Source organism: Lepus europaeus, chromosome 15 (assembly GCF_033115175.1).
Source record: "Lepus europaeus isolate LE1 chromosome 15, mLepTim1.pri, whole genome shotgun sequence".
Taxonomy (NCBI): Eukaryota; Metazoa; Chordata; class Mammalia; order Lagomorpha; family Leporidae; genus Lepus; species Lepus europaeus.
The window spans coordinates 8,605,190-8,625,958 of NC_084841.1; positions in this window are offsets into that span (position 1 = coordinate 8,605,190).

The following is a 20,769-nucleotide window of genomic DNA, read 5'->3' on the forward strand; positions in this document are numbered from 1 at the left end:
ACTCTACATTCAGAACAAAATCAGTAAGACGGAGACTGCACTTGGAGAACTGAGAGTCCTCGTCATCCCCACCACATCTATTACTGAGTAAGAATCCCCAGAATACTAACCCTAAGGAGAAACAGGAGTGTGGGTAAAGACCCTGTTCTGTGGTATGGGTGAAAGGTAAGAACAGAGTACGAGAAGTGAAAACCATGCCGTCCGCACCAGCCTAGCCCTAAGCACAAGATGATAGGAGTCCATCCTCAGGGCAGTCAGACATCAGTACTGTGAGGATAGTAACAGAAACAAAACCCAGCCCAGGTAAATTGTGACAGTTGACAGACACCCCAAAACAGACAGCCTGACAGATACCGTCCCATTCCCAGATGTAGCATTTGTGTTTGACTTTACTGTCCTCCTTCAAACAAAAGAGGAAATTACTCAGGGCTGGTGCCCTGGCACAGCAGAAAAAGCTGCAGACATCCCATACGGGTGCCAGTTCAAGTCCTGGCTGCTCCACTTCTGATCCAGCTCCCTAATGCACCTGGGAAACAGTGGAAGAGGGCCCAAGTGTCTGGGTCCTTGCATCCATGTGGGAGACTTGAAAGAAGCTCCTGGCTCCTGGCTCTGGTTTGGTCCAGCTCTGGCCATTGTGGCCATTTGAGGAGGGAACCAGAGGATGGAAGATTTCTCTCTCTCTCTCTCTCTCTCTCTCTCTCTCTCTCTCTCTCTCTCTCTCTCTGCCTCTCCTCTATAACTCTTTCAAATAAATAAATTTTAAAAAGGGAAATTACTCAAGGAAAAAATCTACAGTATTAGATTTAGAAATGACTCAAGTACTGAAATTATAATGGACTTTTAAATAAGTGTGATTAACATAAAAATGGTGGAAATCATGCACAACATGACAGGAATATCAGCAAAGAGTTAAACTATAAATAGAAAAAGGAAATGATGAACCAATGGGACAATGACAAAAACACAATAGCAGAGATAAATATTTCCTTCTACATGATCACGCAAAGATAGCACGGCAGAATAAAAAAAAGAGAAGGTGGAGTAAATTATCCAAAATTGAAGAAGGAAAATGGAATGGTGCATGCAAGTGTTGCAGGAAAACATCAAGAAACCTAAACTGAACTTTCATAAAGAGAGGAGAGGCTAGGTCTAAGGAAATATTTGAAGAGATAAAATCTGAGTATTTCGTTGGAATCCCCTGCACATTTCTAACTCCACCATTTGCGGCCAGTCCGATTGAGCATGTTCCAAATTGTTCATCTCCTCCCTCTCTTTTTCCACTCTTAGATTTAACAGGGATCACTTTTCAGTTAAAATTTAAACACCTGAGAATAATTGTGTGTTAATTACCGAGTTCAACCAATAGTACTAGAACAACAACAACAACAACAACAAATACTAAAAAGGATAAAGTATTACATTGTACATCTAAAGTCAGGACAGGAGCTGATCAGTTCATTGTTGCTTATAGTGTCCATTTCACTTAACAGGTTTCCTCTTTGGCGCTCAGTTGTCATCGATCAGGGAAAACAAATGATATTTTTCTCTTTGGGACTGGCTTAATTCACTCAGCATGGTGTTTTCCAGATTGCTCCATCTTGTTGCAAATGACTGGGTTTCATTGTTTCTTACTGCTGTATAGTATTCTATGGAGTACATGTCCCATAATTTCTTTATCCAGTCTACTGTTGATGGGCATTTGGGTTGGTTCCAACACAATTCCATCAAGATGGCATGTACCAATGCCATCGCACTAGTCCAAGTGATCAATTTCAGCTCACAATTGATAGCTCTGATAGGTCTAAGAGTCAAAGAGATCACACAAACAAGACAAGTATCTGCTAATACTAACTGATAGAATCAAAAAGGGAGAGAAAGATCCAACATGGGAAGTGGGATACACAGCAGACTCATAGGATGGCAGATGTCCTAAACAACACTCCGGCCTCAGAATCAGCCCTCAAGGCATTCAGATCTGGCTGAAGAGCCCATGAGAGTATAGCAGGCATGGAAAGCCAAGATATCATGGGAAAAAAAAAAAAAGACCTAAATGAATGATCTCTGTGAGTGAGATCCCAGTGGAAAGAACGGGGCCATCAAAGAAGGAGATACCCTTCTCCGAAGGGAGGAGAGAACCTCCACTTTGACTATGACCCTATCGGAATAAGACCAAAGTCAGCGAACTCTAAAGGCTTCCATAGCCCTGGCAACTCATGACTAGAGCCTAGGGAGATTACTGACGCCATGAACAGGAGTGTCAAATTGTTAAGTCAGCAACAGGAGTCACTGTGTACTTACACCCCATGCGGGATCTGTCCCTAATGTGTCGTCTAAAGCCAAGTGATGCTATGACTGGTACTGAAACAGTATTTTTATACTTTGCGTTTCTGTGTGGGCGCAGACTGATGAGGTCTTTGCTAATTATATACTGAAGTGATCTTCTGTATATAAAGAGAATTGGAAATGAAAAAAAACAAAAAACAAAAAACAACCTGGTGTTAAAATGGAAATGGCATAGAAAATTAATTATTTTGAAAAAAAAATTATGTAGGATCTCTGTCTTTAATGTGCTGTACATTGCTATTTAATGCTATAATTAGTAATCCAATGGTAGTTTTTTCACTTGATGTTGCTATATGGGCAAAATGTTGAAACCTTTACCTAATATATACTAAATTGATCTTCTGTATACAAAGAGAATTGAAAATGAATCTTTACATGAATGGAAGGGGAAAGGGAGCGGGAGGGGGGAGGGTTGCGGGCGGGAGGGAAGTTATGGGAGGGGGGAAGCCATTGTAACCCACAAGTTATACTTTGGAAATTTATATTCATTAAATAAAAGTTTAATTAAAAAAAATCTGAGTATTTCTAAAATAAGTGAAATAAATAAATGAAAACCAAATAATAAATCAGTAACTATCACAAAACAATAATCGTAAAATCTAGATAAATTATAGCAAAATTTATATTATTATCATTAGTATAACTGAACTGCTGTTGTTGAAAAGCAAAGAAGTAAAACCATGATGGCAGACAGAGATAAACAGAAAGCAATATTCTGCAGAGGACAACCCTAAGAACACAGCAGACTGTGAAAACTGAAATTATGAAGTCAAAAAGCAATGGAACAAAATCATGACGGGGTGAGAGCAAAAAATGAAATGTGTCAACCCAGAATGCTGCACCTAGTGGAAATGAAAATAAACAGAAAGTAAAAATAAATTAAAACTTCACAGTAAATAAAACCTTCAACATTTTTCCAGTAAATATGAATTATAGAAAAGAAAGAAACTCTATCGAAGAAAGAATATACTGACAGAAGTAATCTGGATCTACACAAAGAAATGAAGAGCAGTATAAACAGTAAAAATTGGGAGTGGTATTGTGGTATAGTATGTAAAGCTGATGTCTGTGACACCACTATCCCATATGTCCTGGCTCGCTCTGTGTGTGTGCATAACTCTGATTTTTAATCACTGAAGGCTTAAAAAAAATAAAGAAAAATGCATTGACATCATAGCTAGCCCAGAGAATGAGAGGTATTACATAGAAGTCTACAATTCTTTCTTAGAATAGATAAGTAGTGCTGCAATGCACGTTGAAGTAGCCAGGGTAAGATATGTATCTACCAATAATCATCATCTAAAGATAAAAGAAATAACTATATCAATACTAGAATTAGAGTAAAACTTTGAAAAGCACCTAAATTAATCCAAAACAATGGAAAATCTTAGAAAATATATGGACAAAATGCAACACAGCAATCCAGTGGTTGATGTGCACCCCAAATACTAGCAAAACCCTACTAATAATAGTTCACCTTGTGATTTTTTTATTTTATGATGATGCAAAGGTGCATTTATACTTCAAATTTGGAATTTTTATATTTTCTTTGGTTTTTGATATATACCCTGTGTTGCACTTTTGCAATGCCAGGCAGCGGCAGAGACCCATGGCTCAGTCAGCCTTGTGAGAATGATGGTAAACCACATGTAGTCTACAGTACACATTTTTTTGGATATAGGAACTCAGCATACTAATGAGATATTTAACACTGTATTTATTACAAAGCAGGCTTGTGTTAGGTGATTTTATACAAGACTAGGCTAATAGAAGTATTCTGAACAAACTTAAGATAGGCCACGCTAAGCTAAGATGTTCAATACATTAGAGATTTTTAGTTTTCAACTAAATGAGATTTTCAACTTACAAATGAGTTTGTTGGGCTGTAACCTCATCATGAGGTAAGGAGCATGTATACCTGAAATTCTCATAATTTGAATATCCACAAATTAAAGAGAGACTGTCACATTTGGTTTAAAAAAAACAGTGATACTCAACCTCATATAATCACCTTGAAGCCAAATTTAAATATAAATACAAAGATAAGTAAAGGAATGGAAATGAGGCGAAATCAAACACTAGCCAAAAGAAATCTAGGGCGGCTTTATCATATCAAACAAGATAGACTTTAAAGTAAGAAATACTCTGAGTTCTAATGATAGAGGGATTACTTCATCAAGAAATAAGAATTTGACCTGCATATTGACGTGAAATTTCAAGCTATAAAACAAAACATGTAGAACAGAAAGGAGAAAAAGACAAAATCCATAATTGCAGTTGAGAAATTCAATACCCCCCCTCAGTAAATGATAAAATAATAGATAGGAAATCAGTAAGGATCAGAGTTCTTACAACATCATTAGTGAAAATGATTTAACAAACATTAATAAAATACTATACACAAACATAGTTGAATAAGTGGTTAAGAAGCCAGTTTGGGGGGCCGGTGCTGTGGCGCAGTAGGTTATTCCTCTGCCTGTGGTGACAGCATCCCACATGGGCCCCGGTTCTAGTTCCAGCTGCTCCTTTTCCAATCCAGCTCTCTGCTGTGGCCTAGGAAAGCAGTAGAAGATGGCCCAAGTTCTTGGGCCCCTGCACCCACATGGGAGACTGGGGAAAAAGCACCTAGTTCTTGGCTTCGGATCGGCGCAGCTCCAACCATTGCGGCCACTGGGGAGTGAACCAACAGATGGAAAATCTTTCTCTCTGTTTCTCCCTCTCACTGTCTGTAACTCTACCTCTCAAATAAATAAATATTTTTTTTTAAAAGAAGCCAGTTGGACACCTGGGACACCCATATCCTTTGTCAGAGTGTGTGGTTCAAGTCCTTGCTCTACTTCAAATTCCAAATTTCTGCTTATGTGCCACCCACATGGAAGACCTGGATTTAATCATCTATTCAAATAACAAAAGTAAATAACTAAATAGTTTCAAATAGCAGAATAAATACTATTTCAAAGACAGTTTTACACTGAGCAAGTAGACCATGGTCTTTGACATAAATTAAATTTTTAATAAATTTAAATAATTAAAATATTCTCTCTAAACACAGTGGAATTAAACTTGAAAGAGAAGCAATGAAAGATATACTGGAAAATATTTTGAACTGAATGAAAATGAAAAACATAACATTTCATAATAAAGCTATATGGAATAAAATATCTGCAATGAGGAAAATATGCAACACCAGATAATCTTATTAGAAAGCAGAAATATTTTAAACAATCTATATGTCTACCTTTAAAAAAACAGAAAACAAAAAATAAATTGTATGCAAAATAAGAATATGAAAACTGATGAAACAAAGTTAGAAGTCAATGAAACTGAAAAACAAAAATAATACAGAGAAATCTACGGAACTAAAAGCCTATTCTCTCAAAATGCTAAAGCTGATAAATCTGGAGATTCACTGGACAGGGTTAAGAAAAAAAATAATGGAATACACAAAATGCTGATACCAAGAGGAATAGGGAGATATCACTATGTAACCTGAAGATATCAAAGGGGAAATACGGGGACTGTTATTAAGAATTTATGCCAAGCATCTTTGGGAACACAGGTGAAACTGCACACCTCTTGAGAAAGCCAAACTACAAAAGCTCACTCAAGCAGAACTAGGAGGGCATTTCAAAATGTTCACAGAAAGTGGGATTAAAAGATAAGTTTATCTTGATTCAAAAATAGTTTGAAATGTATGCATAATTCTTTAGTAGTATATATTTTCATTAGCTTTTGAATATCCCATGTATTAATGGATTTCAAAACTTTCTGTTATCAAAATAAGAGTAGGTTTTGATTCAATAACTTTGTGAAATACCTTCATACTTGGCAAAAATAGAATTTCTTTCTTAAGAGTTGAAATCACTGATCCAAAGAAAACACTAGATACAGTTTACTTCAGTGGTGAATACTACTAAATATTTAAGAAGAAACAGCATCTATTGTATGATATTTTCCAAAATATACTGGGATGGAACACTTCCTCAATCATTTTATGGGAGAATATTTATTCTGATACCCAAACCCAAACATAGACATTGCAAGAAAACTAAATTCCAATGTTGTAAAGCAAGATGGATAAGTTGTCCTTTATATATCATTAGCATACTAAATTCAGAAATATATACTAAATTTAACATATTATGATTTGCTAGTATTAATCCCAGGATGTAATAATGATTGTATATTCAAAACCTAATAAATATAATCTATAATACCACTACAGAAGGTAATAAAAAGCAAAAAACAAAATCATCTCAATAAAGAAAGAAAATAAATGACCAGATTCAATAAGATGATACACACTCTGCAGATTAGCAAGAAAAGGGAATGGACTCAATATGACAAAGTGGATCCACAGAAAACACTTAGAGCTGAAATCACATGTAGTGATGAAAGCGTGAGTCACATTTCCAGAAGTGGATGTACAAAGATTCAATCTCACTTTTATTTAACACAGTTTTAGACATGCTAGCTAGTAAAACAAAAAATAAAATAAAATAAAATGCATTGGAATGAAGGAAAAAAGTGACTATTATTCACAGAAAACACAACTGGTTATATATGGATTCCCAAAGAATCTACCAAAAATTAATAGGACTAGTGAGTTTCTGATCAAGATTCATGACACAAATTCAATATAGAAAAATTTACTTTTTTTTTTTTTTTTAGTTTTTGACAGGCAGAGTGGATAGTGAGAGAGAGAGCCAGAGAGAAAGGTCTTCCTTTGCCGTTGGTTCACCCTCCAATGGCCGCCGCGGCTGGCGCGCTGTGGCCGGCGCACCGCGCTGATCCGATGGCAGGAGCCAGGTGCTTCTCCTGGTCTCCCATGGGGTGCAGGGCCCAAGCACTTGGGCCATCCTCCACTGCACTCCCTGGCCACAGCAGAGAGCTGGCCTGGAAGAGGGGCAACCGGGATAGAATCCGGTGCCCCGACCGGGACTAGAACCCGGTGTGCCGGCGCCGCAAGGCGGAAGATTAGCCTATTGAGCCGGATATACACTTGCAGGGGGTTGGTACTGTGGCATAGAGGGCTAAGCCATCGCCTGAAACACTGGAATCCAATATGAACACAGGTTTCAGCCTGAGTTCTAGCTCCTTCACTTCTGATCCAGCTGCCTGCTAATGCTCCTGGGAAAGCAGAGAAAGATGTCGCAGGTCCACGTGCCCCTGCTGCCCATGTGGAAGACCTGGATGAAACTCCTGACTTTGACTTTGACCAAACCCCCTGGCTGGTATAGCCTCCTGGAGAATGAACCAACTGATGGAATATGTCTACTTCTCTCTCTCTCGCTCTGTCTGTCCCTCTCTCTGTAACTCTGCCTTTCAAATAAATATATATTTTATTTTTTAAAGCTTTATTTATTCATCTGAAAGAGTTATACAGAGAGAGGAGAGGCAAAGAGAGAAGGAGAGGCAGAGAGAGAGGTCATCCATCCACTCTTTCACTGCCTAGTTGGCCACAATGGCCAGAGCTGCACTAATCCAAAGCCAGGAGCGAGGAGCTTCTTCTGGGCCTCCCATGCGGGTATACGGGCCCAAGCACTTGGGCCATCTTCTACTGCTTTCTCAGGCCATAGCAGAGAGCTGGATCAGAAGCGGAGCAGCCAGGACTTGCAACGGTGACCATATGGGATGCTGGCACTTCAGGCAGCGGTTTCACCCGCTACACCACAGCACCAGCACCAAAAATATTTTTAAAATATATACACTTGCAGTGAATAACTGAAGGCTGAAATCAAGTAAATCCATTTATAGAATCTAATCACACAAAATACATAGGAATAAATAGGATATCTTTCAGTTTTACATAGCAAAGATTGTAAAAAAAAAAGATTATTTCATAAAGTATGTGTGTATGTGTGTATGTGTGTGTGTGGGTGTGTCGAATTGAAACACTTAATAATGCCGAGCTGTCAATACTCTCCACATCGCTGATCTTTACATTCAGTGCAACCATAATAAAAATTCCAGTCGGTGTTTCTGTAGAAATGGACATGTCAATACTAAATTTTGTGTAGTAAAGAGAGGGACCTAGAATAGTTTTTAAACATTAAGGAAGATTTGGAGTGATTACATTGTCTCATTTAAGCGCTACTGAGAAGCTAGAGCAATGAAGACAGAATCATTTTGACATGTGAATGGAAAGACAGAATGAGGGAAAAAAGAAACACATCCACTGAAATACAGGGGTCCACGTTCTATTGGACGAATGTGCCAATGCAAAGAAGTAGGGAGAGAAAAGTCTTCAACAACTAATGCTAAAACAACTGCATATATTGTTAGATGTATGCAAAAGAAATTTGTGCTACAAAAAAAGTCAACCTACAGGATCATGGATATTCCTAAAATCTAATATGAAAAGGTTCTAGAAGAAAGCTATGCATTAGGTGAAGACTTCATAAATACAACTCAAAAGGTCTGAGTCATCAAAGAAAAAAACCTGAAAAACAGAATTTCTTAAAACATAAAAGTTCTGTTCTTTTAAATGTACTGTGAAGAAAATGAAATGATAAACCATAGACTGTGAAAACCTATCTCCAAAACATATCTGATTTAAAACTAAAAACATGAGAAAAAAAACTTACTATTCTAGAAAGAAACACAATTCAATCAAAAGAAATGGTGAAGATTTATACAATTTAATACTTTATCCCTTTTAGTATTTTTTGGTTCTAGTTAATACTATTGGTTGAACTCTGCAATTAACACACATTTATTCTTAGATTTTGAAATTTAACTGAAAAGTGATCCCTGTTAAATATAAGAGTGGGAATAAGAGAGGGAAGAGATATACAATTTGGGACATGCTCAATCGGACTTGCCCCAAAGGGTGGAGTTAGAAATGTGCCAGGGTATTCCAATTCAATCCCATCAAGGTGGCATGTACCAATGCCATCTCACTAGTCCAAGTGATCATCTTCAGTTCACAACTGATCATACTGATAGGTCTAAGAGTCAAAGGGATCCCACAAACAAGACTAGTGTCCGCGAATACTAACTGATAGAATAAAAAAGGGAGAGAACGATCCAACATGGGAAGTGGGAGACACAGCAGACTCATAGAATGGCAGATGTCCTAAACAGCACTCTGGCCTCAGAATCAGTCCATAAGGCATTCGGATCTGGCTGAAGAGCCCATGAGAGTATTTTAGGCATGGAAAGCCAAGACTCTCTGGGGAAAAAAAAAAAAAAAAAAACAACTTAATTGAAAGATCTCTGTGAGTGAGATCCCAGTAAAAAGAATAGGCCATCAAAGGAGGAGGTACCTTTCTCTGAAGGGAGGAGAGAACTTCCACTTTGACTACGACCTTGTCTAAATAAGATCGAAGTCAGCGAACTCAACAGGCTTCCCTAGCCTTGGAAACTCATGACTAGAGCCTAGGGAGATTACTGATGCCATAAACAAGAGTGTCAATTGTTAAGTCAACAACAGGAGTCACTGTATACATACTCCTCATGTGGGATCTCTGTCCTTAATGTGTTGTCCAATGTGAATTAATGCTATAACTAGTACTCAAACAGTATTTTTCACTTTATGTTCTGTGTGGGTGCAAACTGATGAAATCTTTACTTAATATATACTAAATCGATCTTCTGTATATAAAGATAATTGGAAATGAATCTTGATGTGAATGGAATGGGAGAGGGAGCAGGAGATGGGAGGGTTGTGGGTGGGAGGAAGTTATGGGGGGGGGGGAACAGCCATTGTAATCCATAAACTGTACTTTGGAAAATTATATTTACTAAATAAAAGTTTTTTTTTTTAAAAAGAATTTAAACAGATACTTCACCAAAAAAAGATACATATAGCAAACAGAACATAAAAATGTGTTTAACAGCAACATCTATTAGGGAAACATGAAGTAAAACCTACAAAGAAACTCCATTACTCACCTCCTTCTTGAATGGATAGACCAAACATTTATTTAACTACACAGTGTTGAGAAGGATGCAGAAAAACTGGAACCTTTACACATTGGTAGAAGGAACGGAAAGGTGACTTTTGGAAAAATTCGAGTTGTTTATTAAAAAGTAAAGTTACATTTAAAGATGTGCATCATTCCTAGGCATTTATCTGAGAAATGAAAGGAAGTTCCCTATTTGAAAGCAAACCTCCATCATAGAATTATTCGTAATAGTAAGTAATTGGAAGCCACATAGAAGTCCATTAACTGGTGAACAGATAAACAAATTGTGATGCATCCACACAATGAATACAATTCTGTAATGTTTAATGCATTATTGATTTATGATACAAAATAGCTGAATTTCAAATGCACTGTGCTAAGTGAAATAAGCCAGACACAAAAGGCTATGGGTGGTGTGATTCTATTTATATGTCATTCTGAAAAAGGCAAAATTATAGGAACAGAAGTCAGATGAAGTCACCAACACAGGGAAGGAACAGGAGGCATAACTACACAGGCAAGAGAGGGAGCTTTGTGGGATGCCAGACCTGTCATTCACTCCCTTTTGGCTATTTCTACATGGTAATAAATGTTTATCAAAATGAATTGAAACCTAAAAAATGTAACATTACTCTATACATTATAATCAAATCCTGGGGCAAACTTGAATTTTGAAAAATATAAAGCACCTGAGAGATTAAAAGGACTAATGTCATGTGTCATGACAAACGGATAGCAAATAACTGCAAACACTGTAAAAGTCGACTAACTGCTGAACGTATCTGCTTGTGAGAGAGGGTAGAGCAGCCTGCATTCTGAAAAGCCAGAGAGCACATTTTTTAGGAAAAAACAAAAAGGACTTTGGGGAAATAAAATGAAAACATATACCCAATGACAAAAAGCTACACTGTTAATAATCTGTGCCATCAGAACACATGTAAAATAATAATAAGTCCTTTTAGTTAATATATGCATGGGAAAACAAATGCTATACAAAATAACATCATGCCCTCTTTCTCCCTCTTCCACTCCACCCAATTTTTAAAAAAATATTTGTTTATTTGAAACACAGACAGAGAGAGATCGTCCATCCGCTGTTAAACTTTTCAAATGGCCCCAACATTTGGGGCTGGGCCAGGCTGAAGCCAGAGGCCAGGAATTCCATCTTGGTCTCCCATGTAGGAGGCAGGAAAAGAAGTACATGAGACATCATCCACTGTTACCCAGGCACATTATCAGGAATCTGGTTCAGAAACAGAGGGACTTGAACCAGCACTCCAATACGGGATGCAGGGAGTCCCAAGTAGCAGCTTAACTCATGACCAGGACACCTGCCACCACCCCCACCAACCCTTAATTTACAACACCAGTAAGTAGCTGGTATGTAAAGAAAAATCTATGCATTCTAAGTTTTCCTCCCCAGAAATCATAGGAAGCCAAAAAAATAAAAATAAAAAACAATTGTATAACGTTGAACACAATCACTAAATTCTCACCATAAAAACTGAGAAGTGAGATAATTATTTTAAGGTATGCATGTATGTGTATTATAGATTATATATGCAATGTATATCAAAACATCATATTATATCCCATTAATATGTACAATTTTACTTGTCAAGGAGAGGGAGAGAAAGAAAAAGAAGTAATAATGGGAAATAAAGAAAGTTATCCTAAATGGACTCTCTGAAATTGAATTCATGAACACCTGTATGAAATATCTTGGGGAGGACTGGGAGTGTAACCTTTTATGCATCAAAGGCTGAATAATCAATTCTGACTCCCATAGTGGAGGAATCATAACTATAAATAAAGGCATCATACTCTAAAATCTCCTAATTCACAGATCTTTTAACTTGCCCCCTTTCAAAGTTAGACCCCTTGGAGAAAACATAGGCTAAAGAACATTTTAAAGTGGATGGATAAAAACATAAAGGAACCAAGTAATAACGTGTCAAGGGCTTCGCCAGCACTAATCCTAGCTTATGGACAGCACAGCAGTGAATCCTTAACAACATCCATCAGAACCCTTGATTTCAAAAGAAATCCCATGCCTATACATAGTATGCAACCAAACATCATAAATGGAAATTTAATACTGGTAACTGATAATAATATAAAGATAACACTACCACTAGAAGATAAATGAATTTACCCTTTAAAAGACAATTCATTTCCAAGCAATTATTTTCACAGAATATCTAATGAAGGTTCATTCAAATTAAGTTAATCAAATGTTTAAGATAGCAATCAGTAAAGAACGGGTTGTATGTTCACATAGAAGTAAAATTCATTGCCATTCTGTTGCCACCACTTCCTATGTGTTTTGCCTTCTTGGCTCCATGGAGAATTTTACAGGGTTACTTTCATGCAGTGTTACTGCAATTCATGATACAGATAGGTTCCTAGAAAACAGCACACTAGCAGTCTATTTATAGAGCATATGATCTTATCAGAAGTATTAGGACATACTTCTTCAGGTGGTGCTGACTGTAAATTTTGCAGCTTTATACGTTATATACCATTTCCATTAATGTCTCTACAATCATACATACACGCACACATTTGATATCTGTGTGTACACATACACACACACATACACAACACACAGACACGCTACTATGTAAGTCCGAAGAGAAAGTTTTGGAAATGCACTGTAGGGTTTTTCCTGTAAACTTGTTATGTAGATATCTTCACAATACCATACTGTCCCTTAATTTCAGGCTTCACATTCTAAACATTTTTTTCAAGATAACATACCACAAAAAATATTTTTTATGTACAGTTCTGTGAACTTAATACTGGTATGAACTTGCAAAATGACTACCATCGCCAGGAAACAGAACAGATCCACCACCAACAAAATCCACTTCTGTGTGGATCTGCAGTTTACCCATCTCTCCCTGGCAGCCTCAGATGTGATCTCTGTCACTTATCCTTTGGTCCTTTCTGTAACACTGTATAAATGGAACCAACAAGTTTATGACTTTTGAGACTGACCTCCTTCCCTTGGCATAGTTCCTCACATTTGTTCAAGTGACTACATGTCCATGCTTTTTTACTGTCTATACATAGTCCATTATTTGTATGAATCAGAAGTTATTTATCCTTTCACAGTTAAAGAATGTTGGATGACACACCAAAGCCAGAGGCATCACAATACCTGTTTTCAATAGACATACTACAGGGCAGTTATAATGAAAACATCCTGGTACTGACACAAAGACAGACTTGTAGCCCAATGGAATAGAATAGAAACCCTAGAAACCAATCCATGCCTCTACAACCAACCTATCTTTGACAACGGAGCTAAAGTCAATCCGTGGAACAAGGACAGTCTCTTCAACAAATGGTGCTGGGGAAACTGGATCTCCACATTCAGACGTATGAAACTAGATCGCTACCTTATACCTTACACAATAATCCACTCAAAATGGATTAGAAAACTAAATCTATGACCTGATACCATCAAATTACTAGAGAACATTAGGGAAACTCTGCAAGACATTGGCATAGGCAAAGACTTTTTGGAAAATAACTGCGAACACACAGCATTCAAAGCCAACACTGACACAATGATTACATCAAGTTGAGATGCTTCTGCACCACAAAAGAAACACTTAGCAAAGTGAAAAGACAACCGACAGAACGGGAGAAACTATTGTAGAGGGGTTTGTCTTTATGTCCCCATTTCAAGTGAGGGGATTTCCTTCTATTCATGAAAAGTATCTTTTTAATCATAAATAAGCACTGTATTTTCCAAACAATTCTCTATATCAGTTGATATTATTATAGGAATTTTCTCCTTTAAACAGATTATGTCAGATTAAACAGATATGTTAAAAATTGAAGCAATCTTGCATTTCCTGATTGGTCATGCTAAATTATTCTTTTTATATACTTAGATATATTTGATCAGTTTGAGAGTATTTTTTATAATTTTGGAGGGATAATTGTCAGCAGTTTTATTTATTGCAATTGAATTGATATCTGGGTAATAGGATTAAGTAAAGTGAGTCGAAAAGTATTTTCTTCCATTTACCAAACAAAAAGATGTTATTTCATTTTTAAATGTTTTATGGAATTCTCCCATGAAAGCATTTAGGCCTGGAAAGTACCTATTTTAAAGATATTTAACTATTAGCTCAGTTTCCTTAATAGTTACAGGAATATTCCACTTACCCCACCTTAAGGATAGTGTTGGTAGTTTGTTTCTTGAGAATTTATTTCATTTCATCTAAATTTCAAATTTATGTACATAGAGTTACTAAGAGTATTCCCTATTATTATGTCTAGGTCTACAAGTTATGTATTGGTATCCCCCATTTTGTTCCTGGCAGTGGTAATTTGTGTCTTGGTTTTCTTTTTCTTGATCTTGTTAGAAGGCTGTCAATAACTTTGGTCATTCCAAAGATTCTGCTCTTTCACTAATTTTCTCTATTATTTGTATCTTACAATGTCATCGAATTTTGCAATTATCTTTATTTTTTCTTCTTTCTGCTTACTTTGGGCTTATTTCCCACTCTGGTTTTTTTGTTTTTGGTTGGGTGGTTGGTTTGTTCCCCATGTTCTGGGACTTGTCCTTTTTTCTAATGTAAGCATTTAGTGGTATAAATTTACCTCTCAGCACTACTTTTGTTGTGTTCCACAAATTTTTATATTTTTTTTAATTTAGCTAAGTGTAGCTCTTACATTCCTCTTGAGTATTCCTCTTTGACCAATGGGTTACATAGAAGTATGTTCATTTTCCAAATATTTAGGAATGTCATCCTCTTTTACATCAACAAATAACTCCTCTATATTTGTTGAAACCATATCAAGAACAAATCAAAATTGTTTATCAGTCAGAAAATATATGCATAATGTAGAGAGAAGAACTTAGAAAAGCATTGGAAACTAGAAGAGAGTGCTTCCCTGGATTTTAACAGAAATCACCTATGGAATGTGGTAAATAGGCTTATCTCCTGAAATCTGAGGAAGGGAGAATGATGTGTCAGTCTTTGATAGCAACTACTTGGTTTATCAGAAAGGCTGGTGACAGAGAAGTGTACACACAGCCCTTCTGTCTCCTACAGGCTCCAATAACTGATTCTGCAAATTCTCATTCCACTTTTGTTTTAAAAAATGAGATAATCACACTAAAGAGAATCAAAGTAACAAAAATACTACTCACCTACCACACACACACACACACACACATATATAAAATCTCCATTAAACAAACATCATACAAGTTAAAATTCAAGCCAACAAATGAAGGACTTATAAAGAAATTCCCCCCAATTAAAAACAAAATATATCATTTCTTATCATATGATGATTAGGACAAAAAAATCCTCATTTTCTAAAAATTCCATAAAATCACCAAATTTAATGCCTTAGGGTAGACTTCTTATGAAAACAACATATTTGTTTGCTGCACTGTATTGAGCTTTGCCAAGGTGTATATGTTGCCAGTGGAAATGTGTATGAAATAAATTACAAGAGAGCTGGCAAAACATGTTAGCTCTGATCCTATACTTGAAGGGAATGGCAAGCACACATCCCAGGGGAAATTATCCATGGAGACCAGTCAGCCAATCCTGAAAGTCCACACTCCAAGCAAAGGAGCTCTGAGAAAGGCGGTCAGCAGCAGGAAGTGGAATTCGCCTCCAGGTTAATTATCAGGATAGGAGCACTCACAGAATAACCTGAGAATCAGCAGCAGATCAGCTGCTTGTTAACTTGCTTTATAACATTGGCTAAATCACCTCAATTCCCAGAATGCCATTTTCCTTAGCTCTAAAGTACAACAAAGGGAATGTGCACCTTTAAGCTCCTTTCCAGATGAAAAACACATGATATTGCCGTGATTCCAACAATTATCAGATATCTGCTTACAAAGACATGGAAAAAGCTGGTGAGAACAGGGGAAGAGGAAAGCATTTGAAACGAAATTCCTGATATCAGACCCTCACTTTATACTGTACATCTGAGCAGCTCCAGCCAGCCACAGGGAAAAGATGAGGCTTGTCCACAAATACACATAATAATGTGAGTTGAAGTGCTTTGTAAATTGTAAATATAAAATAGGACATCATTGCCAGGGGTGAGTGGTGAAGAACAGAACTGGTAAGGCTTCATGAATACAAGCCATAGTTGCAAACACTAGTCATAGTAAGAGGTAGCAGGCAATACCACGCATAGTAAGAGAAGCAAGCTCCCATCTCAGCTCAGAGCTGTCCCAGCTGGCTTTTTTAAAGATTTTATTTATTTACTTGAAGGGCAGACTTACAGAGAGACAGAGTGAGTGGGAGAGAGGGATGAAGTGTCAGAGAAGGAGAGGGAGAGGGAGGTGGGTAGAAAAAAGGGGAGAGACAAAAGAGATTATCTTCCATTCAGTGGTTCACAATGCCAGATGGCTACAATGACTTGGGACTAGGCCAGGCCAAAGCCAGGAGCCAAGAACTCCATCCAGGGGCCCAGGTATTTGGGCCATCTGCTGCTGCTGTTTCAGGCTCAGAAGCAGGGAGCTGGATTGGAAGTGGGGTAGTCGAGACTCAAACTAGAGCTCCAATACAGGATGCTGGTGTTGCAAGTGGCACCTTGACTTCTTGCAGCACAAGATTGCCCCACCCCCACCCAACTGTTGGTTTTAAATTAATGGATCTGCACACATTTCTTGGATTTTTCAGTGTATCCCTGGGGGCCAATCAAGTCTTTTGAACAAGAGATTGGAAGTTTTGGGGCTTTATTCTTTTTTTCCTAGTTCAAAGACTTTAAGTTTGTTTTTTCTTTTGGAAAAAAAAATATTTTTAAAAAAACCATGAGATTCCTGAGCATACTGTAGTGAGTGAGATATACATGTACCAACTTTCAGTTGTCAACATCCTCAAAGGAGTTGGTTATTGGAAAATGGAGTCAACTTTTGGGAAATCAATTCTGAAAGCAATGAAATCCCTATACAGTTTTGCTTTTGGTTATTTCTAGGCGCTTTACCCTTCTCCCTCCCAATAGCCACTACCTTAGCACAAGCTCTCGTGTAAAGCATGGAGTATGACCAGGCCCTTGCTGCTGCTTTCCCTGACTGCAGTCTGGCACTGGGCTAGAACAACCCATTCCACCTGCAGCTCCTCCGCTAGAAACTCCCAAGGGTCTTTGCGCTTTCTCACCTGTGCGCCTCATGCACACTTCTTAGAGAACCTGCCCTTTCTAAGGTCCCAGTGCAGCCTCCTCAGCTGTCTTTGTTCCCCTCTCCTCCTAAGGGACTTTCCTAACTCTGCTCTCACCAAATGTTACAATTTCTAAGATTTACTTGTAAGCTTTTGAGATTTCCTTTCTCCCCAGCTCTTTATTTTTAGATCCTACTGTCTGTGAAGCGTTCCAAACACACCAAGCACATTTATTTTCTACTATCTCTGCCAGATATGAAGCTAAGCATGTTCCGGAGCAGTATTTTTCAAATTCTGGTGTATCTCAGAGCCACTGAAGCAATTTGGCAAAAATACAGAGGCCTGATCTTCGCGTCTTGCATGAGCCCAGTGGTCTTACGATGTATGGGTTCTCCAAGTTAAGGATTCCGAATACACAGATACTGGAATGGTACTACCGGGATCTTCCGTAATATGATTCAGCCGCCACACAAAGGTTCAGCTTCAAGCAGTTGACCACTTAAGTTCCATGCTTTATTTAAGATTTATTAATTTATTTGAAAGTGAGAGTTTTGAGATGGGGAGGGAGAGAGGGAGTACAGGAAGGAGGGAGGGAGGGAGGGAGATAAAGAAAGAAAACCTTCTGCTCACTGGTTTACTCCCCATATAATGGCAATGGCAAGGGCTGGGCCAGGCCAAAGCCAGGAGCTAGGAGTTTTCTTCAGGTCTTCCACATGGGTGGCAGTGGCTCAAGCACTTGGAACTTCTTCCATTGCTTTCCCAGGCCATTAGCAGGGAGCCGCGTTGAAGCAGCCAAGACGGGAACCAGCACCCACATGGGATGCCAGAGTTGCAGGCGGCAGGTTTACCCACCACGCCGCAGCACTGGGCCCAGTTACACATTTTAGAATGACGGTCACGGCCCAGGTCACACTCACCAACCTCATGCCTGCAGCCTATCCTCAATTTTTAAAAATACTATTTGTTAAAATGTGACAGTTATCAATCTTAACTATTATACTGTATCCACGTAAGAGATGTGTTTTTCACATTTTAATGTCTGATATTAGGTAATGTCTTGAATCTACTATATTTTAAAATCACTTAGCAGCATCTTTCACATTAGCACCTAACATAATGGTGTATCTTTCAGCGGCATTTCCTTAGAGCTGATGAAATATACAGAAAGATATACAGATTTTTGAAACTATCTTAAACTCTAAAACACTCGATTAATATTATGGAAGTAAGGTGGTATGATGACATATTAAATGATTAATTCAGGATGGGATATTTAAATATGAAAGCATAAATGAGAAGCTGATATCACAATGATACAATATCCAATCAGCTGAAGAACTAAAGTATATTCCCTCCAATGCCAACGTGATGTGCTAGGAGCCATGAGAGGGTGGGGCTTAGACCGCATTCAAGAACTGTTTCTTGACTTTGGGTCACAGAACCCAGGTTCACCTTCACATCCCTTCAGAAAATAGAGTGCTATGGAGTAGTCTGTTACTATGTAACAAACTACCCAGACTTACTGGCATAAAACAGCACCAATTTGCTATTACTGTTGTTTGTCCTGGCTCGGGGGGGGGGGGGGGGTTCCTCCGGCTCAGCCAAGTGGAATTCACTTTGACATTAGCACAGAGCTGCAGTCAGATTATGAGTGGCTGGGACTAGGGGCAGCTCACAAATCCAGTGCCTGAACTAAAAGACACAAAATGCCAGGGGCTGGAGAATCTTTGGCTACGTTGGTACTTCTTTCAGTGTGAATGTGGTCCATTCTGGAGGTCTCTCCAGGACACAGGCAGGCAGGCAGGCTGGCTGGCTGGCTGGCAGGCTGGCTGGCAGGCAAGATAGAAAGAGAGAAAGAGAGAAAGAGAGAAAGAGAGAAAGAGAGAAAGAGAGAAAGAGAGAGAGAGAGAGAAAAGAAAGATGGACGGATGAAGAGAGAGGAGCCTGTGATGGTGGTACAGCTCTTTGTGACCTGGCCTCAGCATTCACAAGTCTCTTGCATCAAATAGGTTAGAACTGTGTCACTGTGGAAAGTCTATATCCAAGGAAAAGACAATTTAATTTATGGATAAGCTTTAAATGTGCCACAGTGATGCAATTTATATATAACTGCTCTTCTCTGAATAAATTTAAGTCTTTTTTAAATAATCAGCACTGGAAAAGTTAATCACCACCAAATTTGATTTTTTTTTAATTCTTTAAGAAGTTTTTAAAAAATCACTGCAAGTCTTTGAATCAGTAGGAAAAAAATCATATAAATACTCTACTAAGGCCAACAGAATTATATTAAAAACTTTAGAAAATGCACAAATGTGAAATGTATGTCTTTCCTAAATGCAAATTGAATCCATATAAAATCTCTCAACAAAGTTGCTTAAAATACTGTGATGCATCTTTATAAAACATTATTTTCCATCATGTATGGAAGAACATTTTAGAATGTATTATGAAAGGATTTGTGTCCCTCAAAATTAAATATCATAAGTTAGTGGATGATTTTATTTATTATCTATAAACTGTATCTACAGAAATTTGAATCTTTATAACATGAATAGTCAAGACAATAAATATGTTGTATATTTTCACATTTTTCCAAAGAAATAAACATTAACTAGGCAGATGCTCATTCTCTGTGACTTTCAATCAACTTTAAAAACTTCCATATTTGGGTTCAAATGCTGCCAAGTAGAACCATCAAAATAATTCTGTGCTATGTCACATTATTAACCATAATGATCATACATAGGAATCCACACAATTTAGGATTAGCACTCTGAGGCTAATAAGACAAAAGCAAAGTCCTTGTTAACATCTATTACAGGAGTAACAGGGGTATTAGTCCATAAACAATGTACGTAACATTAAAACAGAAATGCCTGAATTCTGTCCAACCAGGTACCTTCAGATCCAAGTAATTTAGAAACTCCACTTTTTAATGTGTATATCTATCCTATCAGGCAGCCACTGACATGTTTTAAAAATGTCTTTTCTAGGGTAGGCATTGTGGCACAGTCAACCCGCCACTTGCAGCACCAGCATCCTATGTGGGAGCACTGGTTCCAGCCCTGGCTACTCCACTTCTGATCTCCAGCTTCCTGCTAATGCACCTGGGAAGGGTGCGGATGATGGCGATGTAAGTACTTGGACCCCTGCTGCCCGTATGGAGACCACGATGGAGTTCTTGCCTCATCCTGGCCCAGACCTGGTTGTTGCAGGCATTAGGGAGTAAACTCACAGATGGGATGAGAGGCCCCTCTCCCTCTCCCTCTCCCTCTCCCTCCCCCTCCTCCTCCCCCTCCCTCTCCCCTCCCTCTCTCACAGATGGGATGAGAGGCATCTCTCCCTCTCCCTCTCCCTCTCCCTCC